At 33.3% G+C, this 23,377-nt stretch overlaps 1 protein-coding gene across 3 annotated transcripts in view; it reads right to left on the bottom strand.

The window, feature by feature from the left end:
• The window catches only part of Gpo1 (glycerophosphate oxidase 1), a 156,058-nt gene extending 133,361 nt beyond the window's left edge, over positions 1 to 22,697 (bottom strand). For 2 of the 3 annotated variants that reach the window (XM_072543155.1, XM_072543152.1), the window contains exon 1: positions 22,541 to 22,697. The gene's annotated coding sequence lies outside the window, so the exon portion shown is untranslated. Of the gene's footprint in view, positions 1 to 22,464 lie in introns of all 3 variants that reach the window. The other variant, XM_072543153.1, reaches the window with a different exon arrangement.
• Between the last annotated feature and the right edge of the window lie 680 nt (positions 22,698 to 23,377).

Raw genomic sequence — 23,377 nt, 5'->3', positions numbered from 1 at the left:
ATTTTATTTGTAGGGAATGGTCCCAATTTTCATTGACGTTCGTTCCAAGGTAGGTGTATGCTTTTACTCTTTCTATTGGTTGACCGGAGTTGGTATATCGGAGTCACAGTTCGGATTCCGAAGCGCATTGGGCACAAGAGAGGCGATCTTCAGTCTGCAAGTTTTAATTCAAAGATGCAGAGACATGCACAAGGACGTCCACTTGTGCTTCATCGACTTCTCCAAGGCGTTTGACAAGGTCAAACATGATAAACTCATGGAAATGCTCAGGAAGATGTATATTGATGGCAAGGATCTGCGCATAATAACCAGTCTCTATTGGAACCAAAGTGCTGAGATAAAGATGGGCAACTTACACAGTGGGAAGATAGATATTAAAAAGGGTGTACGACAGGGATGCGTCCTCTCGCCGCTCCTGTTCAATATAGAAATGTAGCCATAAGCTCCCTTACTATTAAGAATCAGCAGATTCCGATATCCGACGTTATAAATAGGAAGAAATCAATATTTTTATTATTATTGTAATTATTATGTTTCAATAGTCAACTTTAAATCATTAAATGTAGTAGTTTGTAGAATTTCTCAAAAATTGTAATTTAATTTCGAAATAAAGATTTTTTTTTGGGAATATCGACGTTGAAGAAACATTTCTGGCGCTGCGAACCACAGGATATTTCATACAGAAACATAGTCGTTTCCTGGTCTACATTAGTTTAATGAAATCCTGAAGAACCTGGTAAAAGAGAAAAATGTATTGGAAATCAAACACGATCATCCTTGCGTAAGTTTTTCCTTTCTTTACCATTGTTTATGAGCATTTATTATTTTAATTGAATTCTTAAACATTTACATTGAATTTATTATTTATTGTTTATTGAATTTATATTATTTATAACATTTTACTTCAACGAATTTTTTATATATATTTGCATTTATATTTTTGCATATATTTTATGAGTACATTGAATGATATTTCCCAAAATAGTATCGAAAATTTAAGTTTACTATTCGACAATTTAAATCTAAAAATAAAAAGAAATCTACAAACCTCTAAATCTAAGCCTGCATCTAAATTACGTTCCAAAATGCCGATGACCAATAGCGATATTGCTAGCCTTTGCTCAACTCTGCCCGAATTCTCTTCTGGAGACAACCTCTCCACCTTCATCAAAGCAGTAGATAATTTAATAGTTTTCTTAGGCACCCAAGATTTAAATCCGTCCCAAGAATTTATCTTAAATTCCCATATCGTATCTCGAATTAAAGGAGAACCTAGAAATTTCTTAAACTATTCTAATAAAACCAATTGGACAGAAATTCGTCCAGCGTTATTAACTAAATACGTAGACAGACGTTCCGAAGACATATTAGTAACACAACTATCCACCACCGTCCAAAAACATAGTGAATCCTACGACAATTATCATCAGAGAATAACTACAAATCTGAACGATTTACTCCAACACATCACTTTAAACGATAATCCCGCGACAGTCACTTTTAAAACTCCATACTTCAAAAACATTGCCCTCAAAACTTTCTGTACCGGAATCAACGAGCCTTATTGCGAATACTTATCGCATTTTGAATTAAATTCCCTAGAAGAAGCCCTTCAAAAGTGTATTGCCTACGATAACCACAAAAATCAACAACAATACATGAACTTCCTTAAGAGCCAACAAAACAAAAAGGCCCCACTCAAAAATAAACCCTATCAATCTTCGAATAATCAAAGACCCACAAACTTCCAACCCACATACTCAAACTTCCAACCCACGCATTCAAATTATGTGAGACCTTCAACTCACAACACTGAGCCCAATTTTAACTTCACTCCACAACAGAACTATAATTTTCCTCAGAGACAAAATTTCAGTTCTCACGAACAAAATCAATCCTTCCAACGGAACAATGTTCCGAAAAACAACCAACAAAGATTAAATAAATATAAAGCTCCTCGACCCCAACCAAATTTTGCTACTCCAATGAGCGGTGTTCAAACTACCACAACCAGAAACCATCAGCCCATGACAATTACAACTAATAGAAGCCACAATTTTCACATAGATTCAAATGATATCCAATATTTCGAAAATGATTTCGAAAATTACGAATCCGAACAAGAGCCCGATTTGCATGATGAAAATCATCAGGATTTTCAAGCCATCCCGTTAGACGATCATCCACCCCCTGTATAAACCTATATAATATCGAAAGTTCCCCTGGGTTACCCTGCTTCGTTACACCCAAAACACATCTACGCGTTTTAATCGATACCGGCGGTTCCCATTCAATTTTAAATCCACGAGCTCTCAAACTATTTGATAAAAATCATATTTATCGAAAACCTTTTTCGCTAACGTCAATGAAAATTACTTCCAAGCACGACTTAAATATTAAGACGCCACTATTCCTAGAATATGGAATTCCACAAACATTCGACGTAAAAATTGCCGATTTTAGTCAGCACTTTGACATCCTCCTTGGAACTTACGATCTGAAAAGATTCCACGCCACAATTAGCTACGCAACTCATACTTTAACCTTTGAGAATCCTCACGTTAGCATTCCATTTGAAACTTTATACCAAAAAATTCCAGTAAGCGTTCATAATGGCGAAGTTATATTCCGCGAAAGACACTTTCAAGGTATCAAAATTCCCCATTCTATTCACGTTGCAAAAAACGGATTTCTAGACACTTTCGACTTACCTATGCCTATGAAATTTAATAAGAGAATTGAAGTTGAGAACTTTTGTAATTATAATATAGTAAAAATTCCAACGACGCATTTTAATGAAAATAAAATCCGTACTTCGCACTTAAATAACGAAGAAAAATATAAAATTATAAGTCTTTGCAAAAAATTTAAAGACGTATTTTACGACGAAAACAAAAATTTAACTTTCACGTCAGCTGTTAGACACGAAATTAAAACTAAGGATGAAAATCCAATTTATGTAAAGGGATTTCGGCATCCCAAAACAATGCAGGAAGAAATAAAAAAACAAATAAATAATTTATTAGATAATAAGATAATTCGACCGTCAATTTCACCGTACTCAGCTCCAGTTTGGATAGTACCAAAAAAAGCTGATGCCTCAGGTCAGAAAAAATTTAGATTAGTAATTGATTACAGGAAGCTCAATGATCATACTGAAAGTGATCGCTACCCACTTCCTCAGATAGATGAGATACTGGATAACTTAGGAAAAGCCAGTTATTTCACAACATTAGATTTAGCTCAAGGTTACCATCAGATTGAAGTTCATCCGGATTCTATTCGGAAAACAGCCTTTTCAGTTCCGCATGGTCACTTTGAATTTTTACGTATGCCCTTTGGTTTAAAGAATAGCCCAGCAACATTCGAAAGGTTAATGGACAATATTCTTAGGCCCTTTATTCATAAGTTTTGCTTCGTCTACATGGACGACGTCATTATTTTTTCCAAGTCACTGCAAGAACACTTAGTTCATATTGCGACTATTTTTGACACTTTCAGAAAAAATAATTTAAAAATTCAGTTAGACAAATCTGAGTTTCTCACGAAAGAAGTTTCTTTCTTAGGTCACGTAGTGACAACCGAAGGAATCAAACCTAACCCAGCAAAAATCGAAGCTATACAAAAATATCCTCTACCAAAAACAGTAAAAGAAATTAAATCATTTCTTGGTTTAATCGGTTACTACCGAAGATTCATACCCAACTTTGCAAAAATAACGTCCCCATTTTCGAGATGTACTCGAAAAGGAGCAACTATCGACCCCACAAATCCAAATTATTTAGAATGTTTTGCAAAATGCAAACAATTGTTAACTAATTCTCCAAGATCTTACAATATCCAGACTTCGAAAAGCCTTTTGTACTGACTACAGACGCTTCTAATATAGCTATAGGATCAGTATTATCTCAAAATAATCACCCTATTGCCTACTATTCTCGAACTCTAAATTCCGCAGAACAAAACTACTCCACTATTGAAAAAGAACTTTTAGCCATACTAGATTCTTGTAAACACTTCCGTATGTATTTATACAACCAAAAATTCACTGTAGAAACAGATCACAATCCTCTCGTATGGATCTACAAAATTAAAGACCCCACTTCTAGATTAGCCCGATGGAGACTTAAACTAGAAGAATATGATTTTGAAGTTAAATATAAAAAAGGCAAAGAGAATCAAGTTGCTGATGCTCTTAGCCGAGTCCAAATAAATGCCCTAAGCTCGAGTTCAGAATGTGCTGAACCCCCGAATTCAGAATGTGCTGAACCACCCGACAATTTCGACATAGACGATTTCCTTGCCGATTTTGACAACTTACAAAACAGTACTAACACACAACATACATCAGTTGAGAACCCTATCACTGGAATAGAGATTTCACCTGAACCAATTAATTTATCCTCAAACCAAATTATTTTTAAACCAGAGTCAAATAATTTTGAAATTAAATACAAAAGAATTTTTAACAAACACCGTTACACTGTCACTTTGACAAATAATTGGAAAACAGAAATAGCAAATACCTTCCAAAATATCCTTAGACCAAATCAAAAATTTGCAATAACAATCCCTCACGAATTTAGACCTTTTATCTGTAACTATTTTAAAGAAAAAATAAATTCCACAGTCAAAGCAATATTTTGCAATATACTACTTCAGGACATAGAAGAAGAAATCCAACAAATAGAATGCATAAAGAAATATCACGTAGAAAATCACAACGGAATAATTGAAACCTACAAACATTTAAAACAAAAATTTTATTGGCCCTCAATGCAGACAACTATTTCTAATTTTATCAATAAATGCGAAATTTGCCTAAAAAATAAATACGAGCGACGTCCTTATAAACTTCCCCAATTAGGACCGTTGTTAGGTCAAAAACCTTTTGATATATTACATATCGATCTATTCCACTGCAATAAAAACCTGTATCTCACAATAATAGATTCTTTTTCCAAATACGGTCAATGCTATAAGCTCACCGACAAAATTTCCATTTCCATACTAAATAAATTAAGACACTACTTTTCGCACCACAATTATCCAAAAAAGATTGTATGCGACAGCGGCACCGAATTTAATTCCGCAGTCATTAAAGAATTCCTAAATATCCACAAAATCGAAATACATTTTACAACAGTAAACAATTCTTCCTCAAACTCTCCAGTAGAGCGCTTTCATTCAACTCTTATTGAAAAACTTAGGACCTTACAAGCCCAAAATCCAAATGATTCGTTAGATGACATTCTAACACACGCCATTCTTATTTACAACCAATCAATCCACAGTTCCACAGATTATTCCCCGTTCTCAATTCTGTACGGACCCTATGCAGAAGAAATACATTTCGACTTTGATCTTCCGATATACGAAACATATAATCAAAGACATAAAGAAGAACTCCAACCCTTTATTGCAGAACTATATAATAAACAAAAACAAAAAAGACAACAACTTTTAGATAGACAAAACGAAAATGCCGAAGATATTCCGGAAATAGACCTTACAAAATCCCTATATGTTTCTAAGAAAAAACATAAGTCCAAATTACAAGCCCCTTTCTCCACTATTCATCCAGAAACGCAAGACAAAACAAAAATAATCGGTAAAACAAATAAACAAAATTTAACAAGCACTCACCTTAAATATGTAAAACGAATACGAAAACATGTAGATAAACCTACTCAAGACCCAAATTTTTCACAGGACAATCCTCGCCCTGGTCCATCCACTCAATATTCAGGAGATTCCGAATAATGGTTACTATGCTGAAGAGATAGGCAAATCAAGAGAAATCTCCCACTATCACAGACATTTTCTTCACATTCCACTAGACAAATTATCCGACAGTATTGACGCTAGTCCGACAAGCTATTTCAAAGATCACTTCAAAAATGCACCTCTCTCGCTACTGTACTCCCAATACACCCACATACAAGAACAAACAAAAGACGATCTACACAAGATTACGCGAAAACAGAAACGCGGACTTTTTAATTTTCTAGGTACAGCCATCAAATACGTGACTGGAAATCCAGACGACTCTGACTTAGACTTGTTAAAATCACACATAATCTCTTTAGAAAATAAACAAAACGAAATCATAAAAAAAATTTAATAACCAAATATCTTATGGAAACTCTTTTAACACGAGATTCGATAAACTTTTAGAAAAACTGAATTCTGATAATTCAATTCTCATATCTGCACTCAACAAATTATCAGCTGATTTTGACAGCTATATCATTCTACACAATGAGATAATAAATCTCCAAAATATAAACGAATTTCTAATGAAACTTATAAGAACCATTACTTTATCTGAACTTAATATCTCTAATATAGAATTATTCACTTTAAAGGAAATAATAGACCTTAAAGAGAACCTTCTCAAAATTTATCCCAGAAATTCAATTCCCAATAGTAATGAACACCCTTACGAACTTATAGAGTCAACAAAAACTTTAGTTTGTGTAACTTCAAATACAATGCTCATAATAATTAAAATCCCTATACTCCATGAAACTCCTTACACTACCTATAAAATCTATCCCATTCCAAACAAAGATCATGTTATGATTCTGCCACCTGCAAGCTACTATACAAATAATAAATGGTTCAACACTTGTATAGGACAAGGCGATAACATAGTTTGTTCCAACTATGTACAATCCAAATGTAACATACCCAATGTAGATAATTGCACAAAAACATTAATCACAGAGAACTTTTTCCAAGAAACCAGCAAAGTCATATTGCTAGGAATAGTTCACCCAATGAGAATCCAGCAGGTAGAAATTAATTCAACCAGCCTCTTGACGACAGATGTACCAATAATGATTGAAGGTATCCAATTTAATAAAAAGACGTCTCAAGACATTTCCATTCCAAAAATTGTTCCAATAAAATTAATACCAAACCATGAGATGAAAATCGAAAAATTAACAATCCCAGAGACACATGGCCAAATTCAACCAATAGATACCATAGAAGTACTACCCCGATTATCCATAGGACTGAGCACCACTTCTGTTATAATATTTTTAACTATTTTAGCTTTCCTAATAATCTTCCTAATTAGGAAAAGAAAACGAATTTCCAAAATCCTATTTGGAGAAAAATTGCATCCTGCCCAGATCCAGATACTAGACGAGCTGATAGCCGAAGTAACCAAAACTTCGAGGACGAAGTCCCAACCAATGGAGGGAGGAGAAATGTAGCCATAAGCTCCCTTACTATTAAGAATCAGCAGATTCCGATATCCGACGTTATAAATAGGAAGAAATCAATATTTTTATTATTATTGTAATTATTATGTTTCAATAGTCAACTTTAAATCATTAAATGTAGTAGTTTGTAGAATTTCTCAAAAATTGTAATTTAATTTCGAAATAAAGATTTTTTTTTGGGAATATCGACGTTGAAGAAACATTTCTATATATACTCTGAACAAATCTGCAGAGAAGCACTGGGAGAAGTTTCGGAGGGTATCAAAGTAAACGGAGAGGTAATCAATAATATTAGATATGCTGACGACACAGTTATTATCGCAAATGACTGCAACGAGCTTCAAAGACTCATGCAAAGCATACACACAGCAAGTCAAGAATATGGTTTAGAACTCAATACAACCAAAACTAAATGCATGCTCATCAGCAGAACACAACAACCTCCGATGCAATTGACATTAAACAACCGAAAACTAGAACAAGTGGAGACATACACATACCTTGGAACCACAGTCAACACAAAATGGGACCAGTCAACAGAAATAAGATCACGAATTGAAAAAGCGCGAAACGCGTTCAACAATATGAAAAAGTGGTTCACAAGCAAAATCTCAATGGAATTAAAATTAAGACTGGTCAAGTGTTATGTCTTTCCGGTCTTGTTCTATGGAGCAGAGGCATGGACCACAACGGAAGCCACCCTGAAGAAACTAGAATCCTTTGAGCTGTGGATATATCGCCGTATTCTTCGGATATCCTGGACAGACCACATCACTAACGTGGAAGTAATGCAGAGAATAGGCAAAAGCAAAGAAATAATCTTCACCGTAAAGAAACGGAAACTTGAGTACTTCGGACATGTCATGAGGCATACTAAGTACCGGCTGCTACAGTTAATAGTCCAAGGAAGAATCGACAGTAGAAGGAGACCGGGAAGAAGACGACACTCATGGATGCATAACCTGCGATAATGGTTCGGACTAACATCGACCGAACTGTTCAGAGGTGCCGTAAACAAAGTCAAAATAGCCTTGTTAATAGCCAACGTCCGAAACGGATAGGGCAAAGGAAGAAGAAGATTGGTTGACCATTCACACTGATTCTTTCAATTTTCCTTCTTAGAGATCATCATACATTTTGTTTTCTTAATGTTCAGTAAAAGTCCATATCTCTGACCACCTTTGGGATTATATTTATTAACTCCTGGAGGGCTTCATAACTGTCAGCAAATACCACCGTGTCATCTAATGTTATTGCTATACTCTCCGTTAATTAGAATTCCGGCTTCAACATCTTCTACTGCTTCTTGAAAGATTTCCTCAGAGTATATGTTAAACAGCAAGTGTGATAATATACATCCCTGTCGGATCCCACTTGATTTTGATATCATCAGATTCTCCCGCCTCTGTACGGATAGACGGTGTTTGATAGGTGTTTATTCCAATACTTAATATCTCCATCAACTTGTCGTGTTTTACTGTATCAAATGAAGGGTACAGGGGAAAAAGGATCGATGTCAGAAATTTTTATTTTTTGATTTAATAAATTATTTAATAATCTCCTTTTAATGTAATAGATGTGGATCAGCTGCTATTTAGGAAATGGTCAAACCACCTAAACAAAACTTACACCAAGAAGTACCCCTTTAAAACTAGACCTCTCTGAGAAGCCAAGGTTGTAAAATCGCACCCTCGTTTTATTTATTACCGAAATCATATAATTCATACAATATCATCTAAAGTAATCGCAAACCGCCGTCCAATATCAAAGCATTCTAACTTGCAAGACAATGAGTTTGAACTACCAGACTATCTTTACAGACAAATTCAAATATTTAGGATTCATTTTCTCAAAAAATGAAACCACCGAGCAAGAGATAACCAGCAGATTAGCACAGACAAGAACATGTATTAAACAAATGAACGGGGTACTGTGGGATAGACAGATTACCAGAAATACAAAGAAGAGAATTTATAACACCTTGGTACGCAGTATAATGACCTATGGAGCAGAGAATTGGGTAATAAATAAACGAAACAGGTCCAAAACCACAGCAACTGAAATGGAGTTCATGAGAAGACGCTCTAGAGTGACAAAAATGGATCGCATCAGAAATGAGGAGATAAAACGAAGAATGGCAGTAGAACAAGACGTACTCAGCTACATCGAAGAAAAACGTTTAATTTGGTATGGACATGCGAGAAGAACAGATCATACAAGGTGGGTAGCAAAGATTTCGGATTGGAGCCCAATAGGAAGGAGGAAAAGAGGTAGACCCCGAAGATCATGTAAGGATGAAGTGGACGAGGCCATGGAAAGACGAGACCTTAGAGATGGAGAATAGCAGAACAGACAGGACTGGAGACGTTGGCTGAAAGAAGGAAGGCGGCGACAGCTGTAAAAATCCTTATATAGATAGATAGAATAAAATATATCATTAATATTAGTCTTATAACTTTGAAAATGCTCTCCTGAAAAATTAAACAAAAGTGACATTCCTCCTTTTTTCCCTGTACTCTTTAAATGCTTTATGGTAATCAATTAAGCATGCATAAATATCGCAATTCACATATCTACATTGTTGAAATAGCACTTGTATGCCAAAGAAAGCTTCTCTCGTACCCACTGCGTTCCGAAAACCAAACTGTGTACAGCTGATTTTTTCTTCGTATAGTCTATTATATCCTTTAATGTATGATTTTTAAAAGTAACTTTAAAATGTGGCCCATTAAGCTGATGGTGCGCAAATCATTAAAGGATACGGATATTGTTTTCTTTGGTAGGGCAATAAACGTTGACTTCAGCCATAATCTTGGTATTACTCTGTTTAAATACAATGTCATTGAATATTTTTGTTAGTGGTTGAGTACCGTTGGTGTTAAATAGCTTTATGAGTTCAGTATATGCATTGTCAGGTCCAGGAGCTTTGCCATCTTTTAGTTGTGATACTGCTTTTTCCACTTCATCTGATGTGATTGGTAAGTGGTCATTACATATGTAGGACGGAGGTTGTTCGGACCTATTATCATCAAAGAGTTCTTGTATGTATTTGGTCCATATGTGGGCCATATGAGTTGCAGTATATTGTCATTCATCCAACTTTTTCTATTCTCTTTATTTTCTATTAGATGTTCTTCTCTGATCTTGTTATCTGAAGGTTTCACATATATTCTGGAGTGATTCTTCTGGATCGGAACGAATCCGTGCGACTGTCTCCTTTGTTTCCTTATCTTTTAGTCTTCTCATATCACATTTTTTGTTAGAGAGAGCAGAATATTAATATAAAAGTAAAATTTTTTTAAAAATATTAATAAATAAAACTATTAATATAAAATTTAAAAAATTAAAAAAAAAAACAAAAAGGTAATGTTTCTAAGAATAATAAAACTACGGAAAAGAAAAGACATATTGAAAATGAAGATGATTCTGAATCATCCATAGAAATGGATTTATCAGATAGTAACGATTCGGATCTCTATGAAATCGAACATCATAATCCTCCTGGTTGGGAGTCAGCTGAAGGTTTCCAATTCGATGGGCACAAAGAAAATATTAGAAAAGCAGAACTATCAAAACGATATTTGTTTTAATACAATTTTTGAAAAACTTGTTAAGTATATTGATAATGCATATTTCTAAGTTTAATAAACATTTCTTCAATTATTTTTATTTTTTGTTACTTTTACAGCTCAAATAACATGCACGATATTGCCCCACTAGCTAAGCGATATTACCACATCCTGTCGCAAAAAACAAGTGTTGCGTATTTGTATAATATTATGGTAATATAGTATTTTTCATATAAAAATGGGTGCACGTCACAATTTATATGAAGTGACGTCACTTATGTTTAAAATTTCCAGAACGTCAACCTTAGAGTTCAAATTTTCCTTACACAGGAATTATCTGTGTAATAATAATACTAATACGAATAATAATAATACGAAACCCATACGGAACTGCTCGATCTTTCATAGGCGTCAACATGGTATAATAATCAGAAAAATCATCATTATATTGGGAATTTTAGAATTATATTGATTAAATAACCAAAAACATTTGTTATTAATAATATAAATTTTATGAAATAACTCTTTAAGTCTAATATTCCACAAAATCATAATTTTAATTAAATATATTAGACAATTGTACGCAACTGATACGGGAATACCTAAAATTTTTTGACAGTTCAGCGTGTGGCAAAATTGTTTAAAGTGTTGCCGCTTTTTTAGAGTAAGAATTTTGTTTATGTTTTGATTTTTTACACAATGTGATTATAATATATTATACATTAATAAATTGTATTTATAAATACATATTAAATTTAGATTATTAGCTTTAAATTCTAATTATTGTTGTGTATTGTGATTGTGCAACAACTAAATAGTCTGTAGAAAGCTGATAAGCTTTTATATAAGATAGATTATTTTGAATAAGAAATAATGGCGAGACGTTTTTACTATTAATGCTCTAAAAGAGGTACGTTTAAAATTTAGGATATCTAATTTTGTATTAAAATGTTTTCTCATGTATTTTAGTGTGTTGCAGTAGTCTTAAAAGTGTATTTACTGTTATAAGTATAATAGTTAGACAAATAGTTGACATTTTAAAAATTCCTCACTTACTAACTATTCTGATGTTTTGGCAACGCTTGGTTCTGACGTCTTCTTGGTTCGTAAATCTTGAATGACGTGCACGCATTTTTATATGAAAAATACTATATATATTTTATTTTTTTTTTTAATTCTTATAACATCTTATACAAACATATTATGCATAGTGTACCAATTTGTCAACTGTTAGGAAAAATGTAAATTTCTTGAATGTTTCTGCTTAGCTGTGTGATATTACCCCTCATTCCCCTAATACAAAATTTCTTGTAAAAATGTTTGACATACAGTTCAAATCTATAAAATGTCTAAAGTATTGCATTCATAGGTCAGTATTTTAGTATTCGATAACATAGTTGATTTGACAGCCTAAAAATACATGAGCACCTCATTAATTTTGCTTGTACTTGTCAAGTAAGTAGTCAGGAAACATACGAGAATTGTTCTTCCATTTAATTTATATTAACAGCTGCTTCATATCTTTATAAAAATGTCGTGCCAAAAATCAGACACTATATAAAAGTAATTTTAAAAACAAAAAAATCGTCACATGAGCCAACTGCGGGAATTCATACTCATACCCGGCAAACTGTCTAGGTTGTTAGTAGGAATATTCCAAAATTCCGTATATATTAAACATATATATATATCATATTAAACAATAAAATTTTAATAAACAAATATCACAAAATTTTGCACAGCTTTCGGGTTAGCCCATAGATTACACATACAAATGCAACTACTGTTTTGTTATGTTGGCACACTTGACTACTGTAAATTTATTGTAATACTGTGAACAATTGAAGCGTTTATTTGAAAAACAACACATGTCCATTTTTTGCAAATTTGACTTTATATGTTGTTCGCATAGAATAGTAATTTCTTTATCGATGTCATCTCAGATGTCCGAAGTAAACTACATAGAAAATTCGGATAGTCATAGAAAAACAAGAGATGTCCATGCGGTTTGTTGTAAAAGCAACACTTGTCCCATCTTAGTGAACGGTCATCGCTAAGCGTGACTTTTGTGTTGGAAAAATAGTTCAGCATAGCGGAAACTGTTCAACACAATACCTCTAAAGGCGCGTACAGACTAGCACACGCATGCGGTGAGAAGCCACGCATATGCGTGCGTACTCAAACCATTCGCGCTCAGAGCATTCGTTGAAATTAGAAATCACCGCATATGTATGCGTGCTCAAGGCGCTCCATCCATTCGTGAAAAAATGTCTGAGGAGCTGCTTATGGTTAGTGCCGCGTTTGTGGTCATTACTTCATTAAAAAAGAAAAAACAAAGGAAAAATAGGCGATGGTGGACGACGCATTTATTTAAAAGAAGAAACCTACAAATGAAGTTAGATTTACTAGTAGATTTGGCGTTAAAATCTAATACTGGACAATTTCTGCTCATTTTCTTCTTCACAACTGCTGAATCTATCAAGATTGCTTGAAATCGACTAACATGCATCTTCTTTTTTTGTTTTTGAATAATAAAACTTATTTTGTGGATCCCATAGTATAGGGTTTTATTCATACAAATCTATTAATTGCAAACATTGTTCATTTGACCACTCCATTTTACACATAAATCATTAAAATGAATAAAACTCAATAAATCCGAACTTGTCTTGAAAATGCAACAAATCCCCACGCTATCCGTCTAAACTAAGCGCGAACGCACACGTATGTTTCTTTGATGTGTGCGAAAAAACCGACACCACTCTGGCTCGCAGCATGTGTGCTCAAGTCATTCGCGAGAAGCAACGCATGCGCGAGAGGTTATGAAAGCGCCGTCCACATTTGCACACGTATGTGTATTCGTGGCTGCTCACCGCATGCGTTTGTAGGTCTGTACGCGCCTTAATAGTTGATAGCATTTGTGAAATTCGAATTACAGATCACCACGAATACGGAAAAGAAAAGTTTATCGAATAAAAAAAAATAAAGCAAACTAAAATACATGGAGTTGCTCTAAAAATGCATAAACGCGATAAGGAAGTTTTAGCCCAAACAACAGGAAATGACTGTAGGTAAGTTTTTTTGATAATAACAAGTTGTTTTTTTCAATGCTTATGACTTCAATCTTGGTTGTAGGTGTAAACGTTACCGATGCTTCTATGTAATCACACGGGAACAACGTTCTGACTTACTGAATATGTTTAATAATATGAAGACCAAAGATGAGCAGGATTCATATTTATCAAGCCTCATTACCGTTACTCCAGTCCAGAGACGACGCAGTCGTATTCCACAAGCTGCTTTACCTAACCACAGTTAGTACTACTAGTGACAGTAGAAATGACATTATTATTTAAATGGGAATAAGCCACAATTAAAGGTTAAAGTAAATTTATTGACGTTTCAATTTCCACTTCGGAAATCGTTCTCAAAATACAAACATTAGTAAATTAAACAAATTTTGTTTTTTTGTTATTTGGTGAAAAATTCTTCTAATTTAATTTTATCTGACTCATTTATATTGACAATTCAGACATATATTATATATTTTAAAGTAGACGACTTTAGAATGTATTGCCAATATTGTTGAGTTGCGTTCCTGCGACGACTTTACTGGTAAGATAGTTCATTATGAATTCATAATGGTTAAGGACGGTGTATTGCAAATTTGGTAATAGGAAGTTTAAACGGGAGTGAGTGTAGCACAAGATATTTAGTTTCAAACAATGTAACGATTTATAGATTTGTAAATGAATGTCTGATTAATCTTTTTACCTCAACCGATACCAACTGAAAAAAAATTGTTATTGTTAAGTGATGCTGCGCCTTCTTCTTCTTGCAGTACCGTCTCCTATCGGAGGTTGGCTACCATCACAGCAATCTTTACTTTGTTGGCTGCAGCTCTGAACAACTGTATTGAACTGCACCCATACCACTCCCTTAAATTTCGCAACCAGGAAATCCTCCTACGTCCCACATTTCTCTTTCGCGAGATTTTTTCTTGGATTATGAGTCTAAGCAGAGAGTACTTTTCTCCTCTCATTATGTGTCCCAGATATTCCAGTTTTTTCGTTTGTATGGTTTTTATGACTTCGCATTCCTTCACCATCTTCAGCAGAACATCTTGATTTGTTACTCTTTCTGTCCATGGTATTTTCCACATTCTCCTGTAACACCACATCTCGAATGCCTCAATGTTTTTGATGTTTATCTTTTTCAGTGTCCAGGGGCTTTAAAAGCCCCTCTGCGAGTACAGGCGTATAAAGATCGTTTACCCAATGTGCCTTTACCACCTGAACCGGTGATAACTAGATGGGAAACAGGTTAAATTCAATAAATTTGATAACCGATAATTTTGAGGGAATTACAGACGTCATTTGATTCAATGTAGATAGCTCAGGTGCTATAAAAAATGTGTGGACGTTTTGAAAAACCGTTATTAAAAATAATTTGGCACATATCCAAAATAATTTTGTAAATATTGCTGAATCAATTACTAGATTCGAAAAGCGAAACATTTCATTAGACCAAAGTATTGAAATTATCAATTTATTACATGAAAAAAATAAATACCTTGGGGAAACCAACAAAGTGCATCAAAAATTCTACGCAGCGTTAAAGAAAAATGAGGGATATCAAAAAATAATTCAAAAAAATAATATTACTAAGAAGAGAAATTTTGAAGATCACTTAATTTTACAGGTAGACCCCTCAATTATACAATATTTTAAGTTTGTTCCTTTAACTTCATGTGAAGTAGAAAGAAGTTTTTTAGCAAGCAAGTGTTAAACAATTATTATCAGATAGACGGCAAAGTTTTTCTGTAGAAAATTTAGAGAAACATTTAATAATATATAAACTCCTGGACAAAATTTACGCACCACTCATATTTTTCTCAATAATGTTTATTTATTGATAATTTACTGTACGACAAGTTACCTATGGACCTTGTTTACAAGGTTTACAGTTACAACAATAATTTGTATTAAACTTAGTTTTACACTAAAATTTAGTTAAACTTTTCATAAAAAGTGCCGATTAAAGCAAAGTGCTTGTGAGAAACAAGCTTTTTATTGTGATATTTTTCATCACATGCATGTTTGGAAGTTCATTTGCAAAAAAATGAACCGCCAAAGAAATTTGTCAATGGAGGAGACAGTGCGAGCATCGACTCTCCTAGGTGAAGGATATTCAATGTAATACGTGGCAGGTTTGTTAGGAAGAGATCATTCCAGCATCAATCGCAAGATGAGGCGATATAATGAAACAGGGTCGTATTATCGAAGACCTGGGTAAGGGCGAAAACGTTGCACTAATCAAATTGATGATCGTTGTTTGAGACAACGTTATCTCAGAGATAGGAGAGTCACCAGCAATTTGCTAAAAAATGAACTATAGCAATTATTCGAAATGTCGCCATATCGTCTCGAACAGTTAGAAGACATTTACATGCAGGAGAATTGAGCAACAGAAAACCAGCCAAAAAACCCTTGCTTACCAGAGAACACAGGGTTCAGAGATTGAATTTTGCAAGATTTCATCAAAATTGGACCATCGATGATTGGACACGAGTTCTTTCCTCCTATGAGACTAGAGTAAGCCTAAAAGCTTAAGAAAGTCGTGAGCTTGTCTGGCGAAGGCGAGGAGAAAGGTTTGCCAGCTGCAATATCTCTCCTAAAGTACCTTTTGGTGGTGGCTCTAAAATTTTTCGGGGGGGAATTTGTTTTGAAGCTCGTACCCATACGTACGAGGTCTATGAATGCCCATTATTACTTAAACAACACTATTGTCGAACACATAATGCCTTTTGCTCCGTTGCTTGGACCTAATTTTTTAATCATGCAAGATAACGCTCGTCCTCATGTGGCTCGACAGGTTATTGGCTACTTAAATGATGTTGATATTCCATTATTAGAGTGGCACCTAACAATCCGGACATGAATCCTATAGAGCATCTATGGGACTATTAAAAAAAAGATTCGAAGTCGTAGACCACTATTGCCAATCGCAACCAACTCATTGATGCCGTTATTGAAGAATGGGTGAATATTCCGCAAGCTTTGTTTGAACATTTGATATCAAGCTTGCCTCGACGCATAAATGCAGCCATAAGAAATAAAGGACGGCCTACACGGTATTAGTGTTGACCCAGACGCATTTTATTGAGTTACTTTACTGATTTTTTTCTTTTTGCAATTTGGAGTTATGCTAGCTTATTTACGCATTTCCGACAAAAACAAATTTTTAAAGAAACATTAAGGCAAATTAAGGTCATGATGAAGTCATGTTGACTTATTTGTAGGTGTTTATTATTAGTTCATTGTAACTTAGTTTTATTTTGTGTTCATATTGTAAATATTTAGATTAATTAAAGTGGTGCGTTAATTTTGCCCAGGAGTTTGATTTAAACTGTAATTATAGTATAATAAAAAATGATAATGATGATGATGCATCAAAGAATAAATGAATTAGCCCAGGGAAATAAGCATTTTTTCATGACACTCGTCCGGCCAGGCAAACGACAGTTGTTTTTAGTAGTATGGACATCTGTAACAAAAACCTATATGTTTCCTGCAGTCGATTTTTTGGACTTGGTTATTAACAAATTAAGGTCCAAAAAACGGAAAATGTTTGCTTTTTTCGTCTATCAGCAAAAAGTAAGCATTTTAAACAAATTTTAGAAGAGAAGAAACTTATAAGTTATACAAAGACCTTCAAAATGGCGTTTTCTAAATGTTTCTATCCTTATTTGTTGCTTAGGAAGTTGCAAAATAAGTCAAAAATCTCTGTTTTTTATAAATGTTAATAACTTTTTTGAAAATAAACTTATAACATTTATATTTTATGGAATGCTGTGTCTTGTCGTGCTTAAAATATGGTCAAAATTTCAAAGTGATAGGTCAAATAGTTTAAAAGTTATTTTATTTGTTTATCCAAAATTAATTTTGTCTACTATAATATGTCAGAAAATTATATATTTTTAGTAATTGTGAGGGTGGTTTCTGAAAGGAGAAGACTTGTTCTAGTATTTACATTAAAAACAAATTAAGAAAATTAATTTTATATATTGCAAAATAATTTTGCAAAATTATGTCGATTTTTTGCTTATAAACAATTAGAATAACTTTTTAACCATTGCCTGTAAGAATATTATTTTTTTATATTTAAAGAGCCTGAATTTTTTCACAAAATTTAAAAGAAAAAATATTTGTCCTAAAATAATTTGGGGCAAAGTTAGCTTCTTTTTTTATTTAATTCATAGCAGCTTTGTTTATAACAATTAAGAAATCTAAATTATCGTTATTTAAAAGAAGATACTTTATAGTTTTAACGTACCAAACTCTAAAAAGATGACCCTTCAATGAAATCGTCCACAAAGCTTCAAAATGTGGTCCTTAAATTCGGCTGGCTTCGAAACTCACGGGAGCCGAAGGGAGGGGGAAGGAGCTGTTAGCTGTATCTCTGGTTTTTATTTATGGATTTCGACGTTCCTTTTTTTTAATTTGTATGTACTGTTTGCGTACATTACGAATATGAGTTTTTTCAATAAATAAATTGTTAAATAAACTATCTAATTTGTTTAAACAATTTTTTTTTATTTTTATTGTAATATTTGAGATAATTTTTATTTGAAAACATAAATATTTATGATTAATTTATACTTCTTTAATAAAATTATAAATAATTTATTTATAATAGATTTTATGAAAACAACAAATTGTCCTCTTCAATTGTTTCTAAAATAGTATGGCTTTGGAAATCTTAAATAAACTACGTTTTATTTCTTGCTAAAAATGCTATAATAAATATTGTTCTGAAGCTATTTTCTTGTGGCATGTTAAAGTAATTACTATTTAAATTTTATTTAGCGTATGGACTTTCACAGTACGGTAAATATACAAATACAATAATATATACATATATATTAAATATATTATTTAAACACTAAAGATGACAGAATGAATGACACTAAATATTAATGTCCAATTTACATAGCCATTCAATTGCTTCTGGGGAACATTCCGCAAAGTCCTGGAGGTTTCCACGGTAGGCACGATTCAAGCAGTCTGAAACACAATGGCTTATGGTCTGTCTAGATTGTCCGCAATCGCACTGTGGACTTTCTGCACGACCCCACCTGAACAGCGAATCAGCACATTTACCATATCCGGTACGTATACGATTAAGCCTTGCCCAAGTGGACCGGGGCAGATTTGATCCGATGAAACCCTGAGTTGGGGTGGATATCTTAATATAGTCCGATTCTACTGTTGGCATCCATCTTGTTGTCCATTGCCTATGTATATCATAGGAATTACCAATTTTTCGGACAGATCGTATTGGAGGATTTCTAGATCTCAGTCGCTGGTGCTCTTTTGAGATGTCTGGGATATCTTGATGTATTGGTAATTGTACGTTGGCTACAATTTTCTGGTACTCTCTCACTAATGCTGCTGTACGGCGTAGATCTGGTGGAGCAATATTGCTCAGAGTAGGCAGCCATCTCACTGGCGTTGGTTTTATTGTTCCAGTGATTATTCTCATGGTTTGAAGTTATACATCGATTTTGCTTGTATATGCACTATTTAGCCATACTGGTGCACAATATTCTGCCACTGAAAAAACCAAAGCTAGAGCAGAGGTCCGAAGAGTATCTGCAGAAGCACCCCAAGTTGTTCCGGCAAGTTTTGATATTAAGTTATTTCTTGTTCTTAGTTTACCGGCTGTGTTTGTAAGATGACTTTTGAAGGTGAGTGTTCTATCAAGTGTGACGCCTAGATATTTGGGGTTGTTGTTATGTTTGATAGCTGTATCATTTAGAGTTACATTGAGAGTATCGCCTGCAAGTTGATTCGACAGGTGAAAGAGACAGGTTTCAGTTTTGCTTGTGTTAGGACGTAAGCGCCAGTTCTTAAAATAGTTACTTAGTGTAGTTAAGTCCTCGTTTAGAGCTCGTTCTCCTGCTTCTTTACTATTATCTTGGAAGCCAATGGCCAGGTCGTCAGCATAAGCAAATTTTCTTGATTTTGTTTCAGGTATATCTGCTGTATAAAGGTTAAATAATAAAGGAGCTAGCACTGAGCCTTGAGGTAAGCCGTTGTTAAGTTTTCTAACGTTACTCTGTGCATCATTCATGTATACCTGAAACAGTCTGTTAGTCAGTAGATTGTTTATCAGCTGACAAGTTTTGAGGCAAGGTATGATTTTCATCAGCTTATAAATAAGGCCCTCTCTCCACACAGTGTCATACGCAGCCGTGAGATCTATAAATGTTATGGCAGATTTTTCACGTCTTTCAAAGCCAGCTTCAATAAATGTAGTTAAGGACAGCACTTGGCCACAGCAACTTCGTCCTCTTCTAAATCCAGCTTGTTCAATTGGTATCGCATCCTCAATGGTGTCACATATTCGGTTATATAAAAGTCGTTCTAGTAATTTATAACAGCAACTGAGTAAGGCAATAGGCCGGTAACTTTCAGGCAGCTTGTTGTCTTTGCCAGGCTTCTGGATTGCGATAATTTTTGTTCTTTTGAATTCTGGGGGTAGCACAGCTGTATTAACAATGTCGCTAAAGAATTTTTTGAGTCACTGTCGTGTTTTTGTACCAGTGTGGACTATAAACTCAGGATACATTCCATCGAAGCCTGCTGCTTTTCCTGTTTTAGTTTGATTAAGCGCTTCGTTTATTTCATCCAATGAGAAGGCACGTGAGTATTCTGATGTTGCGGGAGTATTTGCTTTAAGTTGTAACTATTTAAATGGGAATAAGCCACAACTAAAGGTTAAAGTACGTTTATTGACGTTTCAATTTCCACTTCGGAAATCGTTCTCAAAATACAAACATTAGTAAATTACTAATTTACTAATGTTTGTCCCATATTTAAATTTGTGAAAAAAATCATGATTTTTAAATATAAAAAAAATATTCTTACAGACAATGGTTAAAAAGTTATTTTAATTGTTTATAAGCAAAAAATCGACATGTTTTTGCCTAATTATTTTGCAATATTTAAAATTAATTTTTATAATTTTTTTTTGTAAATAATAGCACGTCTTCTTTTCCAGAAACTACCCGTACTATTACTAAAACTATGTAATTTTCTGACTTATATTGTTGCAAAAAAATTAATTTGGGATAAACAAATAAAATAACTTTTAAACTTTTTGACCGATCAATTTGAAATTTTAACCATATTTCAAGCACTAAAGACATAGCATTCCGTAAAATATAAATGTTATAAGTTTATTTTCAAAAAAGATATAAACATTTATAAAAAAATCGTAATTTTTGATTTTGCAACTTCCTAAGCAACAAATAAGGATATAAACATTTAGAAAACGTCATTTTGAAGGTGTTTATATGACTTATAAGTTTCTTCTGTTCTAAAAGTTGTTTAAAATGCTTCACTTTTTGCTGATACACGAAACAAGTAAAAATTTTCCGTTTTTTAACCTTAATTTGTTAATAACTAATTAAGTCCAAAAAATCGACTTCAGGAAACACATAGGTTTTTGTTACAGAGATCCATAATACTACTCAAAACAACTGTCGTTTGCCTGGCCGGACGAGTGTCAAAAACACGGTACGTTTTTTGCTTATTTCCCTGGCCTAAATATAATGATGTAGATAATACAAATTTCAATAAATATTTTTTGTGACTAAGTATTACTGCGTTTTTTATTTATATACATTAAATGCATAAAAGAATAAGAAGCATATTTTAAGGGCATATTTACACTGTTTTTTGTGCATAATTGCATTCATATTTTAGGATTTTTTAAGTGCATATTTCTCGAGCTCTACGTGATGACAGTAGAAGAATGTTTGTAAATAAATACCTGTCCCCCGAATGAATACGATATTCGATACTGAAGGAGAAAACAATTTACAAGGTATCAGCAATCAGAAGAAATAAACTTCGGAATACTAAAAGGTGATTAGTTAAAGTTAGTATTGTGGACAATTACACTCCAGACGAAAAAAGGACATAAATTATGAAAAGAAAGCGGGTGGATAACAAATATAGACTACTACCCTACTTTTCAATTAATCCTATTAATCAGATTAAAGTTGTTTTATAAATAAAAAGTATCTAGTACTTATTGTAAACACTCCTGTGTTATAATAAAAATATTGAAGGGAAAAGGGATAGGTAAGATGAAAAACTACTTTGTGGAGGAATGGGATAAAGTATATGGAGATATCCATTTATATACATAATGTACTAACTTATATTAAACTATCCACACGTTCACTGTATCATAAAGAATGGAGTCTTGTTTCATATAGGCCCTTTAGAATAATATAGCTGATGTAAGTTTAATAGTCTACATACCTAATACCTATCTACCTAGTATTTTCAGTGAATCTCTTCTATCAATATTTTTTTAGAGTCTTAGTCAAAAATTTCTATTAATTTTTTAAAAAAAACTTTTAAAAATATCTTAAATTTTGTCCAGTTAAGATTTTCATATATAATATACATTGTTACATAAATTATTTTGTCCCTGAAACCTGTCCAATCGTTAAAAGTATGTTTTGTATCACGAAATTGGCTGGTGATACGATTTCCGCAACCTTAATCCAAATATCTTAGAACTAGTTGCCAGATAAGAATTAGATTTATCTATTTAAAACATTATTTTGCAAGTAGACATACCCTTAATGCTACAAAAATAAAACTGACAAACACTCAAACGCACACAGTAGGGCAAAATGGCACTAACACTACTCACTTTCTTTTAGTTCATGACATGCAGTACACTTCAGTATAACGATAACTGCATAAATGCGTTTTATCAGGATATTCACGTGCACTGCACTGCACGACGTTTTCGGCTCGATGCTCGATCACTGGTAGGAAATGTTCGTAGCCCGTAATTACAGGAGGTGTGTTGTATTTCGGTAGGAAAATGCTTGTGCAGCGTTGCCGGTACGTGAAAAATTGTTGTAACTTGTTTGCTTTAAGGATTAATAATAAATCGAAAAGTAGAATTTGATCAATCTCCCTTCCTTTTTTTTATTAGATACTTCGTATGCACTTCCGTAAGTTGTACCAGTGATGGAAAAATTGTTAAGTTTATAATAGACATAATAGAGGTACTAGGTAAAAGTAAAAAGTTCTCGACCTAGCTGTGAAAAAACAAGTATTTTATTAAAAAAAGAGATCATTAGACTTCGGCAAATATGCAAATAAAAATGTAGAAAATATGCGCATAAATATGCACGTGTTTACCCGAAAATATGCAAATATTTTACAAAATATGCATACAAATAAATAAAAAAATCGTAAAATAGTAACAATTTTATTTAAAAAAAAAGTGTACATAACTAAATATTTCCTACTATTCATTAAGATTTACATTTATTTTAAGTAACTACATCATTTTTAAGTATGAATAAACTTATTTAGAATTATGGTAACAATAAATGACCAAGTGGTGTTCAAAATTTTCTAACAAAAACTTGTGGCTTCTGTCTGAGTACATTTATATTTATATATGAAAAAACTTCGTTCAACATCAACTGATGTAACGGGAGCATTTTTCAAACTAACCAAAACATTTGGTTCT

This window comes from Diabrotica undecimpunctata, chromosome 9 (assembly GCF_040954645.1).
Source record: "Diabrotica undecimpunctata isolate CICGRU chromosome 9, icDiaUnde3, whole genome shotgun sequence".
NCBI lineage: Eukaryota > Metazoa > Arthropoda > Insecta > Coleoptera > Chrysomelidae > Diabrotica > Diabrotica undecimpunctata.
Note: the sequence above shows the minus strand (reverse complement) of the source record. Positions and strands in the feature narration are given on the sequence as shown.